This window comes from Lepidochelys olivacea (assembly GCF_965140295.1).
Source record: "Lepidochelys olivacea isolate rLepOli2 genome assembly, chromosome: 5".
In the NCBI taxonomy this organism is placed as follows: Eukaryota; Metazoa; Chordata; order Testudines; family Cheloniidae; genus Lepidochelys; species Lepidochelys olivacea.
This window is the reverse complement of record NC_140415.1, coordinates 77,371,655-77,391,916: the sequence shown is the minus strand read 5'-3', so window position 1 is coordinate 77,391,916 and position 20,262 is coordinate 77,371,655. Positions and strand designations below refer to the sequence as shown.

The 20,262-nt window shown below is 38.2% G+C and overlaps 1 protein-coding gene across 2 annotated transcripts in view; it reads right to left on the bottom strand.

The window, feature by feature from the left end:
* Positions 1 to 905: 905 nt before the first annotated feature.
* PRR16 (proline rich 16) overlaps positions 906 to 20,262 on the bottom strand; it is a 242,564-nt gene continuing 223,207 nt past the window's right edge. The window contains exons 3-4 of one of the 2 annotated variants that reach the window (XM_084628241.1): positions 6,317 to 6,372; positions 906 to 2,023 (exon numbers count right to left, since the gene is read on the bottom strand). The gene's annotated coding sequence lies outside the window, so the exon portion shown is untranslated. The remainder of the gene's footprint in view (positions 2,024 to 6,316; positions 6,373 to 20,262) is intronic. The other variant, XM_084628240.1, reaches the window with a different exon arrangement.

The following is a 20,262-nucleotide window of genomic DNA, read 5'->3' as shown; positions in this document are numbered from 1 at the left end:
TTAGAATAGAGCAAAAGTACTAAGCTATTTACCCATTTCAAATTCAACTATATATTAGACGAAATCATTTTTGAAAGAACACTTTTCCCCTACTGAACACTTAATTAGTATGTTCCTCAAGAGCAAAGGGAATAAAGAAAAGCCTGTTTAGATTAAAGCTGATGATTAAAGTAAGAGAATTGATATCACATGATTTGCTTTTTCTCTAAAAATTACACAGGCTAGAAGATTATGGAAAAAAGGGAAAATATATATTTTTATTCAAAACAGCTCTAGAATCAGTGTGTTCAATGACTTGATAACAAAATACTCCATTAGACAGATACAATGACTGTTCCTAAATGAAATCTGTGGATGACTGTAATGATCAATCTCTATTACCCCTTAAGTTCCCAAATTCCTCCTGACCAAATAGCGGCATCTTTAATGGCCTTGTATGTTACAGTATGAAAAAAGTGGTTTCTGGATGAAATGAATCACTTGACAAGGGGACTGTGTAATTTTGGAAAATCTTGAACATTAGAATTGTTCTCTGAATTCCTAGGCATCTGAAGCTTCATTTGCTACAACGTACTACAGAAAAAAACCCTGTACCAATTATGTAACTTCACATTCATTTATGTGACTATCAAAATCTATGTACTGAAACTAAGAGTTAAAATACCTCCTTCTTGTTGTCCATACATATTTGCCAGTATAAATATACTTTATAATTTTACAAATTATACTATTTATATTAAAGCTTTCAGTCTGCAATTGTTACGATTTAACATGGCAAAACAGTTGCTGTGTTTTGGTTCCATCTTTAAATTCTTTTTTTGGGGTAATGAAAACCATCTAAAATAAGTGACTGCAAATAATACAAACAACACATTTATTTAGAAAAATAAACTGAAAATGCTGTTTGTTTGTCTTTTACATTTCTCCATGAAGCATAGATAAATCGCTATAAAAAGTATTATGTCAAATACATATTACAAATGACTTTTTTCTTTAATATTTTCTAGGAGGATACTGCTCATGTCCAACAGGAACATTCTGGGTGTATAGTTTCAATAGGCTCAATCTGTTGGCTGTTACTATGATATAAAATGAATTTCATAAAAAAAAATTAGATCCCTTTTTAAATCCACTTTTTCATGTTGATGCTTTTTTCATACACTTCTTTTAATCTTACGAAGGACTATTTTGCTGTGGGGAGAAATCCTCCCTGTAAGAGAGCATTCCTTTTCTTCAGCTTCTTACTTCCTTTTGGAGCCCCTGCAAGATACAGCTTGTTGCGGTCTAAAATCTCATGGGACCATCTGTGCAAATGATGGCACACATCATGACCCTGAATGGAAGTGACAGTGCAAATATTAGAAGTGCATTGAGATGCAATCTGTAACAGCGACCTTTTTTTCTTCAGATTTGGGTGGAGAACAGGAGACAACATCCTTTCAAGCATTTGAGCATCACTGATGCTCCGTTCTTCTATGGCTTTGAATATGTACAAGGGATGGCAGAGGTTTTCTTTCCCCACAAATAGCAATATTCCTCTGTTGTTGTACATGCATTGCTTTTCTTGCAATCACTCAAGTGCTTCATGTTTCCTTTTGGCTACAAACTTAAATATTTTTTGGATGCTGGCTGGACCGCATGATAAATTGGTTTATTGTTTATTACTCTAATTGCTCAGTACTGAACTCCTTAAGGGTCAGGCTTGGAGACAGTTGTTTCTGTATGGGGCAAGGTATTTAGTCCTCTTTATTCTTCTTTCTGAGTGAACAGAATTTAAGGCTGTGGCTTTTATCAGGGCTCAGCTTGTAGCTCGTAGCGGTCAGATCTGAGGCAGATGATTTGATGCAGATTACACCAGTGATTAGTTGTGCTCTGACTCTAAGGGCTTCCATGCTCCAAGGAGGGTCAGGTTCCTGGTTACTTTCATCAGATCTGGCCTGCAAGAAGTCCCAATGACGAAACTGACATCAAAGAAATAACTGACATGCCTCCAAATGTAGATATTCCTTCCAGCCTGAAGGAGCTGTCAAAGAGAAAGCAAAACAGAAAACAAACCTTTAGACACCAAATAAAAACCCTAATAGGGAAGAGTTTCATTTAACATTTTCATTTAATTAAGAGTCCATATAATTGCAAATTCTTAAAGCACTGGGTTGTTTGATGATTGTACATCCTTACCAATACAGAACCAGATCCTCAGTTGGTGTAAATGGGTTTAGTCCCTATGACGTCAATGGAATTACACCAGTTGAGAACATGACCAATCAAGGGTGTGTGCAGGAATTTAAATTTGACTCCTTTTGGAGGGGCACATTCTGTGCACCTCCCTCCAACCCCCCCACCTGGAAGAGCTTGCTGCTTACCACCACCCAGGTCCCTACAGGAGCTCCCTCTTTCCCCTTCCCTGGCAGGAGCTTGCTCTTCCCTCTCCCCAGCCCCAGCAGGAACTCACTCTACCCTCTCTCCTCTGGCCCTAGGAAGTAGCTCGCTCTTCCCTGCCTCTTCAGCCCCAGGGTCGGAGAAGTCCTGGGCCCCTGACAATTATTGAAGGGCCTGTGACCCTGCTTGTCCCCCTTTTTGCATGTCCCTGTGACCTATGACAATATTCTAGTGCCCAGAACTTAAATGAAAAGCTTTGAAAGTAGTGTAGTGAGAAGGCTTTTCATCTGTAACAGAATGCCCTCTTCAACTATAGTGCATTTAAAAAAAAAAACCCTTAATACTGAAAATTAAGAAGTAATTCTATGATCTTTATTGAAAAGAGAACTTTAAATATTTGAGAGTACCTCTCAGAAGTCAAACTAAATTTAGAAAGGAGTCCAAAAAAAAGCAATCATCATTCTGGGTTGTATTAGCAGGAGTATTGAAAACAACACAAGATGAGAGAAGTAATTCTTCCTCTCTACTCCATGCTGTCTAGGCCTCAGCTGGAATATTATGTCCAATTCTGGCTGCCACATTTCAGGAAAGATGTGGACAAATTGGAGAAAGTCCAGAGAAGAGCAACAAAAATGATTAAAAGTCTATAAAGCATGACCTGTGAGGAAAGATTGGAAAAAAAAATGGGCTTGTTTAGTCTGGAGAAGAGAAGACTGAGGGGGGACATAACAGTTTTCAAGTACATAAAAAGGTTGTTACAAGGAGGAGGGAGAAAAATTGTTCTCTAACTTCTGAGGATAGGACAAGAAGCAATGGGTGATTTAGGTTGGACATTAGGAAAAACTTCCCAACTGTCAGGGTGGTTAAGCACTGGAATAAATTGTTTAGGGAGGCTGTCGAATCTGTCAAATTTTTAAAAGCAGGTTAGACAAACACCTGTCAGGGATGGTGTAGATAATACTTAGTGCTGCCTTGAGTGCAGGGAACTGAACTAGAAGACCTCTCAATGTCCCTTCCAGTCCTACAATTCTATAATTCTCTTAATGCCCCAACAACACTCAAATGCCTTACAACTACCCTGCTGGATACACTGGAGCTAGCTAATGTTACTCCATGTGCCAACGAAAGGAGGGCACTGAAGAGCAATATAAATATAGTTTCACAATTCATCCCTCCCTGTCCCCCGGGCTGAGCATGCTGATTATGCTGTGATCCCAGCTCAGGGAGCAAGGAAACAGATATTTATTCACATGCAATGTTTCTACTCCAGTAGCAACTAGCCCCAATTGGAATCTGTTGTGCTAAGCACTTTGAAGACTTAATTGCTGGTTTTGCTACTTCTTTGAATAACTTCTACCCAAACCACTTTCCTTTGGCAACAAATCTAATGCCAAATGTAACCAACTTTAAATACCAATAATAAACAATATATTAGATTTTTTTCTGACTGACTTATGGTCTGTCAAAACTGCAGCACACAGCTGAACCCTGCTAAATTTGAGATTTTGAAGTTATCAATGTCAGAAAACAGCAATAAAACCACAGGAACATCATGGGAGAATGATATCAAAGAGAATACACTATGCCACTTTATATGACAGGAACGCAGTGGTAACCAGCACATAGTTGAAACAAGCAGCAGCTGTGAGGACCTTCCAGTCTTGCCGTCGGACAGAAAGGAAATGAGATGTAGTTACTGGTATTGGAATATCCACACAGAGTGGCTCAAATCCCTTGTTGGCAGGTGTCCTAAGTGCTGAGACCTTGGAAATAAATCAAATCTCCCCTGTTGCATACCAGAGGCACATATCAGCAATGTTGTTTCTTTAGAGAAAATGTATAATCCAAAATGTTCAGATTTGTACTGTACATACTCATAATTTATGGCAATTGACTGCAGCTGAGGTACTGTGGCACATTTAGAGGGAGGCTATGCTCTAATTATGGTAAAATGGGTGTTCAGTCAGTGTCTCTTAGTAATGTCCATTTTAGAAGTGCTCAGTTTGTAGTTAAAGAAGGTTGAAAAAACCTGCAAACTCAGCATGAGATCTGAAAATTAACCTGGGTTCTTCATGGTCCCAAATCTTAAATAATGAAGATTCTGCAACTGAAACTTAGTTGAAAAGTCTATTTGTACAGTGTCCGAATAGAAGAATCCCTATCACTTGACCATAGCTACATTGATTCTGCATTGGTTAAGGGGAGAAAAACAAACTATTAACTTCCTTTTGTTACTAAAGTGAGGATTTAAGACTCAGAATATACACAGTGAGCAAATCTGTAATAATCCAGTTTCACACAGTCACTTTCCTCATTGTGACCATATTTTGAACTTTGTAGCAGATCTTTTGTTTCCCCTTTCCAATTTTTGCATCCTCCCAATCCAGAGACTAATACACTGTTACTCTCCTGCAGTTTTTGAGTCAGGTTTTATCCCCAGCATTGATCTAGCAAACAAAAACAAATGACTGGTGATATCTATTCATCAGACAATGAGGTAATAGTGACAGAGAGAGACTTGTATTGGCACAATATAAACAAACAGTCATTTCCCTTTATCGGAGATCCAGGGGTCAATCACTTCAATGCTATTGAAAGACAAAGCAAGGCTACACCTGGTATTTAATTCATTGTTGCAACATAATCATTTTGACAGGTAGTAGATAAAAATCTGCTAGCATTTCACTGCAGGATAAACGTGGGTGTATAGCAACATAGGAATTGCCATATCAGAGGACTTGCCATATCAGAGGACAACAGTGGCCCATGTAGTCCAGTATTTTGCCTCTCTCAAATATTATAATGGACAATTATGGTATACTTTGTCTTTAGGGGAGGTTTCATCCTAGTCCCAGATACTTAGTGCTTGGTTTGCATGCTGAATTACAAAGGTTTACATCCCATTTAAATTCTTAGTGCTATCTCAGAAATACGTAACTCTTTGAATCCTTGAAATTTTTGGCCTCAGTTACACCTTGTGGCAATGAGTTCCTCAAGCTAATACTGCATTGTGAAAAAACACACTGTGACAGCAATGTCCCTGGATTATGCTGCATACGTGTCCAGCAAGATGGAAATTCCACAACAGATTCATTTAAATTTATACGTGAGTTTAATTAATTCACTACAAACATGAATAATTTTATGAGTACTGTCTGTCAGTATGCAATCCTTCCGCAAACTTCTTCAGAACAACACTGAATTACCTTATGAGTGATATCAAAATCATTTCTTTTTTTCAACATGTAGTGTCTCTCTCTCTCTATATATATAATATATATTCATATCCATGTGAAACATGAAAGGTCTATTTGTATTCTCCTAGCAGCATGTGTTATCTTGGATGTCAACCTACACTGCATGATTCATTCCCAGGGCACAGCTGAATACTTTTATACCTTCACGTGATGTCTAAAAATTTGTCTCTCTTTGATGATCTCCAAAAGGGAAAAAAAATGTATGCTAATATGGGATCTCCCATAGAAAACTGAATTTTACAATGTTCTGAAACACACAGAAACCAGGTGGGGTGAACATCCCTGCATTATTATTAAAATAATAAATATTACATACAAAAGAAATGTATTAACATTCAAAGAATATTAAGTTGTAAAGTGAAGCATTCAAAAACTAGGCAATTATAGAATTAAGGTTGTTTGTGCAATTTTTACTTCACAACTCTCTTGTAAGGTAACCAATTTGTATTATCCTGAATTTACAGATGGGGAACTGAGGCAGAAAAAGTGTGTTTAGGACAAAAATTTGGAAAGGCATCCACTAATTTTGTGGATCTCAGTGATTAGCTGCCCACTTTGAGACATCTAGCACCTAATTTTACAAGTTCTTACCATTTTGGGAGATTTATATATTCAAAGCACTGCATTAAATTAATTCCACAATAGCCCTGTTAAGTAGTTGGTAAATATAGTACCCATACCTTTCAATATCCTGATCTAGGGTAAAGCAGTAAACTTTACAGATGCATAAATATACCTAAAGACACAAAGAGAAATTTAAATAAATATACACAGAGATGCAGAGTTGGGGGACAGGGAGGGCAGAGCTAGTGAGGGATATAGAGACAGACTATATCATATTCCCTCTCTCTGCATTCTCCTACCAGCACCACCATTTCAACTGTTTCCTTCCACTACTATTTCATTCCAAAAGAAACCAATTACATTCTAAAATATACACCCACCCTCCTCCATTTCATTCTAGACCCTTCCTCCCCCATTTCAATTTAAAACACACACACCCCTCATTTTTACTCAATTATATTAAATGTGAACATTTTGACAGACAGGCAGTTGGAACATGTCCAATATTTAGTCCTTTTAGGAATGCATCTTTCTGTTAACAGCTTTCCTCTCAAACTAAATATAGAGTGTTGTATAGATAGCTTTTAATAAGGGGAAAATAACCTATAAGGGTACTAATTAAACATTTATACTAAACTTTAAATCAGTGTTCATTTACTATTTAAATAAACAGTCACTTATATTTAACCAGAGAGGATATTTATTCAGATCCCCAGTTTACAGTAATTAATATTAAAATCCCCTTTAGTAACCACAAACTGCATGCCCAGGTCATTTAAATCACAAGCAATGCAATTTGGATTTATAATTAATAACTATTTCATATGTGGGTTATTCAGGTAGGTAGAACCAAAACCATTTGTTGGTGAAAAATGCAGATTCCGTAACAGAAATGTTTAATGACTATGTGTTGCATTTGTTGAATTGTTTATGACCAAACAAAACAAAATTAATAAAAGTCAAAATGTTTCATTTCATTATTAAAATGAAATAGTTCAATTAAAAATGGCTTTTTGTTTGAAAATTTCCTTCCATTTTGTTTCAAAACATTAAAAATGCTCAATCAAATTGAAACATTTCATTTCGGGTCAAACACAATGTTTCATTTGACCCAAAATTAATTTTTGCATTTTTTTTTGATTTGCTGAAAATTTCAAAATATTTCTTTTGAACCTGAAATAAAAAAAATTATATTAATGATGATAATAATAATATAATAATAGTCCATTATCTGCACAGCTCTAATTGTGGATACAGAAAAGGAATGTAGAAATGGTTTCATTTAGCTTTTAACAATTGAAAACCCTGCAAAATATGGAGTAAATATTTTCCAGGCATTTCTACATTCTGTTGTCATCTTCCATAGCTTTGAAACGTAACAGCTGTGTCCAGGATGTTTAGATCCAGGTCTAAGTTGTGCTACTTGGATTTTTTTTATTCCTTTGAAATGAAATGTATTCATATACTAAAGCCTAATTTTTCTTTCAGTGGACGTTAGTCAGTTGGCTTTTTTTTTTTTTTTTTTTTTTGTTGCTGTCCATTTGTAATTCTTTCATCTTCATTTAGGGCACAAATATATTCTCTTGCTATTCAGGGTTAGGAAATCTTTGTCATGATATTTTGGTTTCTTTTTTTTAAAGCACAGAAATACAAATGGTGGTTTAGAGTACATTTGGTGGAAAGTATAGTGGTCAAATTTTATCCAGAACTCAAGTAGCCAGTATTTGATCCAGAAACGGTGGCTAAGACACATAGATGGATTGTAAGTGGCAGGCCACAACTTTTATTAAACTTAAACACAGGGGTTGAGCTCTACCCAGCCATCACTCATGCTCTCCTATCTTAGGTATTTAAGTGGTTACACTGTGGGGGTAACAGGGCTCTTACCACATTACCCATAAATGGGGGAAGGCTCTCCTCAGCCTACTATCCAGGACACAGTTCACCACCCCCCATGATGGGGACAGAGGGTGCAGAAGGATGGGGAACCTCAGTCTCCAAGGTCCATAAGGTCTCCCCCCCTCCCTTGAGGCTAAGGCCCCTTAGCAAAATCCCAGGCCTTTTACCTCTGGGAACCATTCATTTTATCCTTTTAACCTCACTGGAAACGAGATGAAAGTTGGGACAAATTCACAACTTAAGACAAATATTTCAGCTAGGTACCAAGCACATTCCTACTTAATGCACTGTGGCTTGAAGGTGCTGTGAGGAATGTGGAAAAACTCACCTGGGCCTTTGCCAATTGTCCCTAAGGATGAAAAAACTCCTTCCTGACCTCCAAACGTGTGATCAGTTAGACCCACATCATCTGTCAGGCTGGAGTCTCATTCCTAGTTCAGGGTGGGGTTGCTGATACTGAGCTGAAAGGGGGTCCACATGGCCCTTGCTCCAGGTTAAATCCTGGGAACTAGGGAATGTTGGTCAATCAGCACCTCTGCCCCCACCCCAACTGGCCAACAGGTATCAGAGACTCTGGGGAGAAGGAACTACTTGATGTCGCTCAGCAAGTGTCTCCTTTTCTTGCTGCTGGGGATTTTCTCCTTCACTGCTGGCCCAGTCAAGTTCCCTCACCCATTGAGATGGAGGGGTGGCATTTTTACTTAGTGCTTCTCCATCATTCAGACTTTATAAACTAATATTAACACATCCATGTTCAGCAGTGTGTTACTGTGTTCAAACATCTGTCTCCCATACCAAACCAAGGTTAACATTCAAATGTCAGCAAAACTGAATGTTAACAACTCCACTCCCACATCTTTCTGTAAAGCAATTATACTGTTTTTTCAAGCTACCCTGTTTCAGAATATGCTTTTACTTCTAGTAATTACTCAGAGAATCAGTCTGACTTTTTGAACCTGTAAATAATCAGTATACCAACATGAAATCAATTAGAATCCATATTATCTTCATTAAAACAGCTTATAACCTTGCACTAGGTCGTAAAATGTTCCAAAATCTAAAATTAGCTGTGTTAATAATTTTTGACTTTTTTTCCTTTATTCACTGTAATCCATTATGTTTGCAGGTAGATTACACTTATCACTGCATTTAAAATAAAACTGCTCTTATTTTATTTCTTTTAATGGTTTTTGGTTTTATTTTACTACAGCATTGACAATGCCAGAGCTTTTTCTCGAAATTCAGATATTCCAATAGAGCTATACCAATTTACATCAGCTGAGAATATGGCTCATTGTCTTTCATGAATCCAGAGAGTATGTGAAGAAAGGATTAGTAAAAAAAAGATGTTTTGTAACTGAAATCTACTGCTTAAATGATGTATTTGTACAAGTTTACTGTCTATGAGCATTTGTACAGCAAAATGGGGCCCCATCAGGATTAAAGCCCCTTAGCACTACTGCAGTATGCATACTTAACAGTAAGTACAACTACTATTACTGGCAACAGGAGAAGAATAAGCACACAAGGAATGCAAGAAGGATTGTGCTTGGCCAACGTAACATATAACTATGATAAAACGTCTTATTTTGGTTACCTCTGAGGCCCCCTAGCTTATAGCTGTTGTCTCCTTAGTTGAAAGCGTATTAAGGCCTGGGAACAAGGTGTCATAATTTTCTGTACAGCAGCTAGCAGACTATGGATACAATATAAAGAGATAATATAACAACACTGAAGGTCCTTAATTAGAGTAATGTTGACTGAAACACTGCAATGCTTCTCTCAGTGAATATCACAGAATGGTAGAGATCAGAGAGAGCGACAGAGAAATGGCTAGTCCAGGGAACTGACAGTGGGCCACTGAGCCTTTCATCTTCACATCACTGGTTCCAAATGCAGCTGAGATCTGTAACAACCAAAAGTTACCAGGTGAAACTAAGTTTTGCCATTGACTTCAGTGAGGACGCCACCAACCATCTGTTGCCTCTTCAGCAGCCTGTGTGAAGTGACTGATGCTCTTAATCCAGTCCCTAATGGACAAGCATCCACTTCAACATTGGCACTAATGAAAACACTTATTGGCAGTTTCAGAAGAGAGCAAGTGGCTGAATGGAAATGGAAATAAAACTATATTTGTGTCCCTGGAAGTAATCCTTCCAGTCCTGTATTGAGAAACATTGGCAGACCAAGCATGGGAAAGATTGTAGCTACTGTTTGTACCTGTAGTGTACTTGTCTAGCGGATAGGGGACTTCAGTCTCCAGGGCTGTTAACCTGACACCTTTCATGAGACCTTAGAATATTTTCCAACTATTGTAGAAACCAATCCGTACACATGTGCTTGCAACTGGAACAATGGCCAGTCAAACGCTCTCCCTAGTATCCTATTATACATTTTTAAAGGCCACTATCTTATTCAACACTACCACAAATACAGGGGTCTATTTTCCTCTTAATGATTGTTCTTCAGTTCTTTCAACACAAATAGGAATTTTGTATATTCCAGGACCTTAAAAATAATCACACACGTGAAACTTTTCAAAAATACCTGCGTGATCTTCCTGTACTTATAAACATCCAAGACTACCACTATTTATTCAATAGCAGAAATACTGATAACACAAATAAACCATGTCCTTGAGGAATTACATTACCTTGCCACCTACATTTCTGACTCTTTGCAACTAATGGTCAATTGATCCATTTGACTTCTGAACCTGATACATGAGCCATTGAAACCACTGAACCACAAACATTAGTATTTTATTCATTTTAAATCCCGTTGAATGTACAGGATGTGAAATTTACCCCTGTGCGGAGGCCAGACTAAGATTTACATATCATTGGACTTAAGTGGTACTCAAATGGTGCATAGATCGTGTGGTGGCTGTCTGCACAAGTGTTAATTTCACTCCCAAATAATTGGCTATTTCTAGTTCTCCTATTCAAGAAATGTTTTTGCTTTTTTCTTTACAACATAGTAAGACAAGAAAGAACTGCCACTTTCTATAACATATATGGCTTTCAATACCAGTATTCATAATCTTCTGGGGTCACTGGTAGTTGCTAATATGTATTGTGCCATTCTCTTTCTATTACTTGTTTAACAGTAGAAGCCATAATTCGATTTAGAAAATCAATACAAAGCTTCTGAAAATGCAAATGTGGTGCAATCTAAATATGATCTTGCATTTAACTCATCCATCAAATTTTGTACAAACTTATGCCCTGTGCAACCCAGCAACTCCACTGATGGCGAGACATAAATCAGGTCAGTTATTAGGCCACCCATGTTAAATTTCAGACATACACAATATATAGGTAAATTACAGTCCTTTAAACATTGAGGTTTATAGCAAAAGTGGTGTTATTGCAAAATTGAAAAGAAAAAAAACCCCAGCTTATAGAGTAATATACCAAGTAAATATTAATGTGAAAAATGTTTGTTAAAATATGAGTATGTATTTGCCAAAGCTACTTTACTAAGGGTGGAAAACATTCTGGCATGTCTAACAATAGTATGGTAGCAAAATATTTGCTTCCTAGTTTAGTTATTTTTAAATATGCAGTATTTTAATAAACATCTTCATGGTAATAATTAAAAATTATAATAAATCAACTGATCATAATGGGCTTGATTTCAGAGGCATTGTTCTCGTTCCCCTCTCACTGATTTAAATGGGAATAGGGAGTTCTCAACACCTCTGAAAACCAGACCCAGTAAGACCAGAAGTCAAGTTGTTTCAGTCAACTTACCGAAGCTTTGGTTTTCACAGTGTTGGGTTGTTGCTGCTCAGCCACGACTCTATTTTCTTGCACACTTTTTGTTAAGTCTTTTATTTATTATTCCAGGCACCACAAGAGGACAAAAAAAGAAGACACCAGGAACATGGTTTAAGTGGGCCACAACTTTATTAAGTAACATCTGGGAACTATCCAGCAATAACTCATCCAGTGCAAGTCATCCATCCTTTGCAATCGGTTCCACTTGGTGGAAGGTCACCATCAATCCCCACCCTGTGAGCCTGGTCTCACAATCATTACTGGGACCCCACTGCCTTGCCCAAGGGGCGGGGAACAGGTGGTTGTCTCCTTGCTGTACCAGACATTAGGAGCTCCAACCCAGTCTCCACATTCTTTAGGACATTCCTTCTCCTAATCCGCTTCCAAATTCTGGTTGATCAGTCAACCAGAACCCCCTCTGAACAATTATCTGGGCTGGACATCTGCCAAGTTGTGACAACAATTAATTTCATAACTCAACATTCCCACTGGGTTTCTGGGTTGCTGAAAGGAAGGTAAAGAAAACTCATACCATGCAACCAGTCTGACAGGGAGGGAAGAGGCCTACAGCAAAACCCAACAACCTGGTCTTACTCTAATCACAGAAGGTTGGTGGGGAGGAGAGGAGGGGGATAGTGGTTCCCCCCCCCCAAGACAGAACACCTCCTCCTGGCATGGTGAAGTTCTTCTAATCCCTTCCCTTGGGTGCCTAGCAGCCAATAAGATTATGCCACACTCTTCTGTCTAACTAATCAGCCACAGAGGCCCCCTCCTCAAACCCATGAGGAGAGGAGTGGACTTGCCATTCTTAATGGGGCTGAGGGTTCTTTTTCCCCTGATGGTCCAGACAAAACCTACCCATCTTCAAGAGTACGGGAAGGGTGGAGGCATTTGAAAATAAGGTTCTTATGACCTTCTCCTGAGCATTATGTTATATGCAGCTTCTCTTATCTGAGGATACCAGATCCATCAGAATGGGACACTATTTACTGAAATGAATTGTCTTGTCAACTTTTATTGGTTCATGAGGAGAGATGATTTGCCAGTTCCTTCTCTGCCTCCTTTGTATAGTTTTTGATAATCTACATGTCAGCTATGGAATGTTTCAAATACATCATCTTTCAGAAAAAGTGGTTGATTCAAAAACAGGACAATCTTATGGCTAAAGACTGCTGCAGTGCTCTCTCTTGTACCTAACTAGCACTGGAAGAAATTATTAAAGAAAACTTTTTTCATTAAAAACAGCATAATGTCAAAAACTAATGTTTTTCATTATATCATTTTCAATATCATTTTCCATTTTTTAAAAAAAATTCAAAGCAAAACATTTCAGGGTAAATTGGCCCCAAATTTTATATTTTTTCTTTTACTTTCTTTTCTTAGAAAAGTAGGAAAAAGAGTGAAAAAGTAACACTTTCATTATTAAATTTTAATTTTTGTTACTTTTTGAAACTCTCTCTTTTTAAGTGAGACATAACATAGCAATGATTTTTTGTTACCATTTGGAAGATACACTGACACACTTTCTTACTTTTTTTGAGTATGTGTGTATAAGTAATACCTTTCATACTTTGATACTGTTTTCCAGTTGGCAAAAATGGGGAGAAATAGTGTAGAAAAACCTTTCTTAATTTTTTTGAATTTTTCCTTATTTCCCAATGTGAATTTCAATTAACTATTTTTCTTCAAAAAATTGCAGTGAGAAAAATTACCAGAGGTGGGAAGGCTAAATTCACAGCTGGTGTCAGTACTCTACTTTCACTAACTTCAGTTTGAGCTTACCAATATTGACTTCAGTATCACCTTGGGACATGAGGACAATGTATAGGTTTGTGTATTTAGAAATATATGAGTGAATTTAGTAAGTGTGGGAATCAAAAAAGTTATTCACACAAGGCTTCAGGATTTTGATAAGCAATCATGGGGCTGTATTCAAAATGTGATAATTCATACCAATACATTGGAATTTATACATATTTAAGATACACAATATTTACAGATACCATCCAGGACTGGTTACAGATGCAAGAGGAACCTGCAAAAAGAGCTGTATTACATAGATCCAAGAGGTGCTCATTTTTGTGGTTGTTATATAGAATAAGGGGATTTTATGATGGCTAAATACAAATAAAGTGTCTGTTTCAATACACTTTGAAATATTCATGAGTTTAATTGCCTTCATGAGAAAATCAAAATAGAACTTTGTGATAATGGCAGAGCAGGTGCCAGCTCAGGCCAAGGCCCTTAGGCCTCACTGAACACTGACAAATGCGTAACTGGAAACCAATCTGGCTCATCTCTGTGGTAGTATTGTTAAAATGGGCATTAGATTTAGAGAGATGTATTTAGTGTTTGACTTTATGAAATGCTTGCGGGTTGCTGCATGCATTAATCTCACTTACAATATCTGTATCCCATTCTATAAAGTAGTATTTAAGTGTTTGCTTTGTAACTGGAAACCCCCACAGTCAGGAGAGATGCATGATTAAGTGTGAAATACTAGGTTTATCACAAGAGGTTTATCACAAGATTATCTCCTCCCCAACTAAAGAAGGCCTATAGACACCAGATGAACCATTGTGGAACACCAGTGGACAAAAGACTTTGTTGATTTCTCCCCTCACATTCATTAAGAGGAAACATGCAAAAACCCTTGTCCCATCACAGTTTGAAGTCTGGGGTAAGGGAATAAAAAGCCCTGACCAGAAACAACTGTATCACTGTGCTGCTTGGAATTCAAAGAGGGCAATATTTCTAAGCTTAAAGGAAGGGATCCCCAAGCTAGCTTGAGTTGGCCGTAGAAGACATATAGAACTTACATATTACAGCAGCTTCTATTACCTATTAAGACTGTAACTCATTTGTGCGTGTATGTTTACCTGTTTTAACCCGATACATAACTCATTTCTTTTTCCTAGTTAATAAATCTGTAGTTAGTTTATTACAGGATTGGCTACAAGTGTTGTCTTCGGTGAGAGATGTAAGGTATAATTGACTTGGGGTAAGTGACTGGTCCTTTGGGATTGGGAGTAACCTGAATATTGATGAGTTTTTTGGTAAACGGAACCATCTATCAGAAAGGCAGGCTTGCATGGGTGGCAAGATAGCCCAAAGTGCCAAGGTGACTGACTGTAACTCCTTGTTAATGCTGTTACAGTGCTTGCAGAGTTCACACTTGATATCTGGTTGGCAAAATCTAAATATAGAACACACAACCAATTTGGTGTTTGTGCCCTTATTTCTAACAGTCTGCCCTGAGGTTGGCACTCACGTTCATGAGTCACTCTACAGAGCTTGACAAACTTACTAAACATCAGAACACAGATTCACTGGTACTGTTGCCCCCTTTTGAACGAAGCAGCTAGTCAAGTTCAGGGCCCTGTGGATATGCCAATTGGAAGCAGAAATTGGTGATCAGTATTTATTTGATGCGGTTGTGTTTATTTACAAAGAATATGCCAAGTTCTGTTTCTCTTAATGCAGAAGGAATCAAATAGCAAGAAACAGCTTTTTTTTCCTCACAGCACCAATGTACTTTGTTGCATATCTTGGGAGGAGCATCCTCTCTGAAGAGAATTGGTCAGCACCAGATAAGGCTGCCTGTAGCTCTGAGGTGTGCCTGGGAAAGGAAATTCTGGTTATCTGTGGAATGTACTGTTATGAGAACACTCTTTTCAGCCTGCACACATGACCCAACAACCTCTTCCCAGGTTTCTTCCCGGGACGGCCACCATGCTTTTTCAGCTGCTCCTTCAGTCTCTCTCTCTCTCTGATTTATGTCTAGAGCACAGCTATAGCCCTGCAGCTTCCTACATCAACGGAAGGGGGGATTCCATTAATGTAGGCAGTCCACCTCTCTGAGAGATAGTAGCTAGATCAATGGACTAATGCTTCCATTGACCTAGCCGCAACTACACTGGAGATTAGGTCAACCTAACTATGGTGCTCAGGGAGCAAAATTTTTCACAGCCCTGATCACCATAGCTAGGTTGACCTAAGTTTTAGGTGTAGATCAGGCCTCAGTCTTTCCCAGTTTTTGTCTGTTCCATCTTCACACACACACCTACCAAAACCAATACTCAACCAAAAGCTTTGGGGCAGGTTTACGTATTCAGTTTGTGTTAGGTGGTGCACTTATGCTTACGGTTATGTTAACTGAAGGGTGAGTTCACACATCAATCTCAATAGGGTTTTAACTCAACCCATAATGCGGGTTCACCCATATCATTACAATAGATGCCATAAATAACCAGAATTTCCTTTCACAGGCACATCTCAGAGCTACAGGCAGCCTTATCTGGTGCTAACCAACTCTCTTGCTCCTCCCAAGACATGCAACAAAGTACAATGAATAAATTAACTGGGAATGCATGCATCTGCTATTAAAGTTATTTTATTTTTAGATCCTTAAAATGACACATTGTTTGGAAACAGTTCTCACCAGAGTACATCTTCCAGCTGACAAGTGAAACCTTTTCTTGTTCAGCCTGGAGCCTGGCTGGATGGTGGAGAACTGAACTGGCAGCCCCCCAGTTGCCTATTTTTAAAAGATGTGTATGGGTGAAAGGAGCCATGTATGAAATAATGTAGCTACCACTATTTCTGCTCATTTTGACATTTACTGATCCTTCATCTATTTCATATCACTCTGCCATGCTTCAAGCAATTGAACTGCTTTGTAGGCCCAAACCAATCTTCCAAACCAGCTTTCAAGCCAATAAAACTTAGCAAAACATCCAAAGACATTTGTAAAATTCTTTGCCTCATCCTGTTTACAGATTTCCCTATCGAGGGATGAAGTCATTTGTTTCCAACTGACAGCATTTTGTTTGTTAACAAATGTTTTACAGGGTTCAACTTCTTCCTTTATCCTCTGCCACAAATATTTTGCCACTGAGAACTAAATATGAATTTGACTGCCAGAACTGATACTGCGATTCCTGAAGTAACACTACTTTTGCATTAAACTATTTCCCCAAAACATGCTAATGTGACAGGAAGGTAAAATCACAATGACTTTTTGCACTGTATAAGTACTGAATAAAAGAGACAGATACCAAAGCCATATGCTCACTTAAACATTTTCCCATAAAAATAATTGCCCTGATTCTACAGAGTGCTCCGGCTGCTTTATATCACTTTAGTTGTGCAAAATAGCCCTTATACTAGTGGATTTGGCCACTGAAGGGTGCTGTTGAGCCAGTGGAATGGCTTTACACCAGACATTCCACCCATGTGCTGACCCAAGGAACAAGGATGACAAAAAGCGGTCATGTCCAGGTCTCCTTTCTGCCCAGCTGATCCCTGGCTGTGGGAGCAGAACATAGATGCCTTGGTAGCTGGTACAAGATAGAAGAGCCTTCTAACTTGCAACAGGGACCAAACCAGCATTTGGCAGCCTCAGGATGAAGGCCAGGGAAACAGACATAGAGCTGCCTTTCATGTCTGGCTACAGATTTGTGCTCAGCTCTTCTCAGCCTGTCTAGAAGATCCAGTCTCTTTAGTTTGGGGTCATTTGGACATAAAGGGTTTTATTACTATTATTCCATTATTTTCTGATACTCTGTGTTATATTTTTACTGGAGATGGGTTCATGTTGCAAAAACCTGATCTGTATCCAAATTTCACATCCCAATATTAAGTTATATTCAAGGTCAGAGGCTTGGTGCACCCCATTGTGAAGATACAGGTTGTATATAAAATTCAGATTTGGTTTGATTTGGATTTTGAAGCCTTCCTCTCCCAAAGTTTAGGGGTGTTCAGATCCACCACCATCTCTTTCTCTCACCTGTTTTTTTAAAATATTGGATATCTATGACCTGCACTGCATTTACTTGCTCTAAGAATATGACAAAAACGCAGGTCTTGGTTAACTATGTTGGCATAGCAGCGATATTGGAGGACAGTACTTTGGAAACATCTGGATATTTTTGTTTTCTTCAAATGAGATCTTTGACCTCTAAAAATGAGTACCCCATCCCAGCCTTGCTATTTCTCCAGTGAAGTTGCATTAATGCTTGAATGAGAAAGGAGCAGCCCTTGAATCGTTAATTGACGGAGACACAATCTTATGCCCTTTTTGTGGCTTTGAAACATACAGTCTTAAGCACGATCAGAAGAGTTCACTTCTCCAAAAGACTAATTTTTTCCCCTACCACATGGGTCAACAAACACAGTTTAGAATGCAAGAATACCTTCTGAGGGTACTTCTGAGATTACTCACTAAAGAGCAATAGCCCTGTTTTTCTAGCATCAGTATTTATTAAAGAGAGAGGTGAATAATCAAGTGTGTGTGTATATATAAAAAACTGGAACTTTATATACATACTTTGTTTTTGTCTAGGAGTATAAATATAACATAATATATATATTTTCATTCATATTCTCTGACGGCCCATATTGTTGGGTGAAGGCAAGGGACAGTGCCACACTCCTGATCATGCCACAGAAACTGCTGGCCAATGGCAGTCCTTCTTGGTAGAGGCCATCATGAGTTAACTCCTATTGCTTCTTTCAAATGCTGGCATTGGTCGGTTGATAAGGACTCACCTACAGAATAACAGCAGTGGGTGAAGATAAAACTCTTTGAACCACTGCAAATTTGACATCAGCCCAGCATCAGAAAAAGGGGTTAGATTGACAAAGTAATCTGGGCATGTTTACAAGGCCTAGGAGTTGTTTGATGTGGCACCTCTGCGTGGGACTATCCCCCAGGAAATGTTGGTATGCTGTTGATCTGAACGTGAAAAGATGGGAAAGCTGTTGATACCCTGGGGTGACTGGGGCCTTAATCCCTGTCCCCTTTTTTCACTGCTTCCAGGACCAGTTGCATTTAGAAGCTATCTTAAGGTTAAATAAAGTAGCAGCCACTTGGCCAAAAAAAGATAATTGTTGTCTCCATACTCATTGACCTCCTACCATTCATTTCCTTACCTCGCTTTTTAGTCAAGCAACCTGCCCTTTATGGTAAAGTGCACATCTTCAGCCAACCATCATAAAATAATCAGCTACAAGCAGCAATCATAGAGAGGAGTATGTCACAAATATATCTATGCTGACACTGATATAGGCAGCAAGCCCTGCTCTTTTTGTCATGAAAGTAATCTCATAACAGTTCAGCAGGTATTTCTTCTTTTCATCTGTACCTATAGATTCTTACTGAAAACTATATGCTCACTGTACGTCTATTGCCAAGAGTCTGCAGTGTGACTAGTGGTGAAATTTGTGATTGAACATTTAGGTAAATCAGAAACTAAGTTCTGGTACAGTGTATTTACACCACTTTTCTATTCATGTACCCAAAACTTTGTGACTAAATTAACTTTGTTTCAAGCAAAAGTAGTAAATCATCTTCATTACCCAGTCACTTTATCCAGAAAAGACAGCTGAACATCAGAAGTACCAGCTTGTGGGGATTACGGTAATGTCTGTTAGGCTTAAATGTAATTTTTGGACAGGGCAGATCCTTTCCTCCTACACTGTTACCAAAATTATTTAGCCAGTATGTATTCTTAAGAGAATCCATACTTATGCTAAAGTGAACCATTTCTCCTCATACAGAAATATATTAAAAGCTGTGTGTAAGAATTTGTTCTTGGCACACACAGAGATAAACATAGCAATTTGCTAAGGTTTGTAAAAATAATAAGCAACTCATAACTGTTGCTAGAAACAGGTACAAATTTCCACCTTGTATAGCAAGTGCAAACTGAATGGGAATGGAAATATTAGGGTAAGAATGAATCAAACCAATTTTGGGGAGGCTGTGCCTATGGCAACAGCCTAAGGCATATATACTGCTCAGCAGTGAATTATATTTCTGGAAAAGTCCATGCTGTTGGTTGTACCCCAGATCGATGGAGTGGTAAAATATGTAACCCCTATCTTTCTGTATTTGTGCTGAATAATTTTGATTAAAACTCCTGCGTTAATAAATTTGGTTGACTGTGATTGACATCCTATTGATAAACAAACCACATTTCCAAGTACAATAATAACTGCTTCCTCTCTTGCTGCTTGTTGTGTTTATGACCAGGAAAGGCAGTTGGAAGCTGAATATAAGTAATATAAAAGATTGAAGTTGAAAAACTCCACCAAACCCTTCCCCGTGCCCTACGGCGAAAGTTATTTTAGGAATCCAACTGCACCTTCCTCAACTAACCCTGTGCATACATTGTCTCCCCATGTCACAGTGAATACAGTAGTGCAACTCAATAGACAAAATATTACTGTACAATGCTCAACAACAAAGCATGATGTGGTGGGACTGCGTTCTCGAAAGCCAAGACCAGAACCCTTTATCTGATACACCTATACAAGATGGACAAAGGTATGTGAATGCACTGTTGGTACCTTAAAATACAAAGATTAACTAGAGACCC